This window comes from Rhagoletis pomonella, unplaced genomic scaffold (genome assembly GCF_013731165.1).
Source record: "Rhagoletis pomonella isolate Grant_MI unplaced genomic scaffold, Rhpom_1.0 Rhpom_scaffold_00001, whole genome shotgun sequence".
NCBI classification, from domain to species: domain Eukaryota; kingdom Metazoa; phylum Arthropoda; class Insecta; order Diptera; family Tephritidae; genus Rhagoletis; species Rhagoletis pomonella.
In genome coordinates, this window is record NW_023458555.1 from 111337756 (window position 1) to 111340709 (window position 2954).

The window sequence follows — 2954 nt, forward strand, 5'->3', positions numbered from 1 at the left end:
CAACAAATTGATCGAAATTTTGTTTGAGGCTTCAAGTATACGTCAATGAATTATATCCAAAAGCAACTAGCTTGATTTAGTTTACAACAGTGAAAATAAAGCTAAATAACACAAAGGTTACCTGTTTTTTAGTTTTGCCCATATGCTTGGTTTGGCGATGTTAGAAAATACTTGTAATAATTCCAATAGATTTTTATTATTTAATCAGAAAATCTTCTTCTTTTGCTTTTTTTGGCCTCGTTCCTTTTTAAAATATTATAATTCTCGCGTTTTTTTATTTTTCTTCCTAATAGTCTAAGATCCGACAACGGCACGATCTTCACTCATCTGTTTAATAATAATAATAACAATAATGATCCCAACGATTTTTACCCTCCGTTCCCGCCCATCCGTACAAGGGGCGCAGTCCGCATGACGTACGGAACCAGTATTTTCAATTTTTGCGCCGAGTCACGATAGGCAGGAGTTTGTTAAGTGTCGAGATCTAAAACTGTTCAGCTACAGAACTAAAATCATCAGCTGATTTTATGTCTTTATGTTAATAATTCATTTATTGAGAGAGGAGAGTACCGCTTTCTTAATACTGAAAAGCGGATCTGATATATCAAACGTGCTGGAATGAGAGTTAAAATCCTGGCATAAGTAACGGAGTGGGTCGTGCAATTCAAAATTAGTTTTACAAGCTTTCAGAATTAGGGGACACAAGTGTCTTGATACCCGGGAGGGAACATTAAGGCTAACTTCGACCAGAAGAAGTGGACTGGAAATCGAGTCTTTCAGTAATTTAACTATAACAAGTAAGAAAGTCTAAGTTCGGGCGGAGCCGAACATTAAATACCCGGCGCAAGTATTAAATTTATGTTTTTTCACCTTTCCGAAAGCTACCGGTAGATGGTAAACCGGGGTGTACCAATTTTAAGTAGCGTCCTTAAATTTTGGAATATTGCAGTTTCAAGCATTTCTGAAATTTACCGTTATATGAAAAGCGGCCGTAATTTTAGCCCGATTTCAATAATTTTTAACAATTGTCTTTTATGTGGCAAGCACAATAACCGTACCGAGTTTGGTACAAATTGGTAGAACGGTTACCGATATACGTATATGTTATCATAAGTGGGCGGTGCCACGCCCATTTTCCAAAATTTTACCATAAACATATTTCTTGATAAAGAATTGTTGCAAGCATAAATTTTTAATAAATTAGCGTTAATAGTTACTGATTTATCGAAGATTTTGTATTTCTCTAAATTACCGTTATATGGGATGTGGGCGTGGTTATTGTACGATTTTTTAAATTTTCGGCCATTTAGTATGCTGTACTAAGGCCAACAACTGTGCCAAGTTTGGAAGAAATTGGTGCAGCGGTTACCAAGATATGCACATGTGACCATAAGTGGGCGTGGCTACGCCCATTTTCCAAAAATGTATAGTATTCTTATTTTTCGTCTGAAAATTATTACAAATATCAATTTTGAGTGAATAATCTTCAGTAGTTTCTAAAATATCGCAGTTTTCGTATTTCTGGAAATCACCGTTATATGGGAAGTGGGCGTGGTTATTGTCCGATTTTTTAAATTTTCGGCCATTTAGTATGCTGTATCGAGGCCAACAAATGTGCCAAGTTTGGAAGAAATTGGTGCAGCGGTTACCAAGATATACACATGTAACCATAAGTGGGCGTGGCTACACCCATTTTCCAAAAATTTATAATATTCTTATTTTTCGTCTGAAAATTATTACAAATATCAATTTTGAGTGAGTTATCTTCTGTAGTTACTAAAATATCGCAGTTTTCGTATTTCTGGAAATTACCGTTATATGGGAAGTGGGCGTGGTTACTGTCCGATTTCGCCCATTTTCAATTATCATTGGATTAACAGAAACCTACATTCGTTGAGATATCTCAATTTTTGCTCGAGTTATCGTGTACACGGACGGACGGACAGACGGACAGACCGACAGACGGACGGACAGACAGACATGGCTTAATCGATTTCTCTATTCATTCTGAGCATATATGTATACATTTGTCTATATCTATCTCGATTCGTTTTGGCTGTTACAAACAACCGTTATGTGAACAAAATTACTATACCCTTGTGCACAAGTGCGCTCGGGTATAAAAACTGTACCAAGCATTTGCCTGCGACTGGCAAGTGTAGGAAGATAATAACTTTTAATCGGCTCGTATAAGGCGGAAGGTTATATTGAGAATCCCAACGGAAGTTTCTTAAAGCGAAAAGTAGGAATTGTTTTTGAATTGATTCTATCTTGTCTGAGAAAATTTAGATACCTTGGATTCCAAACCACCGAACCGTATTCCAGAATCGGTCTAACTAATGTTGTAAACAGGTTTTAGTGATATAAGGGTCACAAAATTATTTTGACCATCGTTTCACAAATGCAAGTACACCTTTAGCCTTGTTGACTGTCACATTAATGTGAAGATTAAAATTAAGCTTAGGATCCATTGTGATACCAAGGTCCACAAAATTGTATACCTGTTCCAGGTTATTGTTACCTATTGTATAAGAAGAAGGGTGAAGAGCTCTTCGCGAGAAGCACAATGGATGAAATCTATTTTGTATGAAATTTAACGTGTTAATAAAAATTTCGCGAGTGGGTTTGGCTGAAAAAATCCTTGCCAGGATATTTTTAATTAAATATTCACAAATTCAAATTATTACTCGTCGATGTTTTTGCAAAACCGCCTATCGCCCAATTGCAAAACCATCTATCTTACGGCACTCAAATTTTACAGGAGAGCGAAAAAATGGTTTATTCTTTGAAGGCATTGCCTTGATAGGCGGTATTTTCTCTAGCTATTATTTTACAAATCTGTGGTTTTAATAACGATTTAACGATTTTTATGCATAAATCTTGATGCCTGGAGTTCAGGGTTACCAAATCTCATTTTAGCCTCAACGGCGATTTAGGCGGTTTTGCAACTGGGC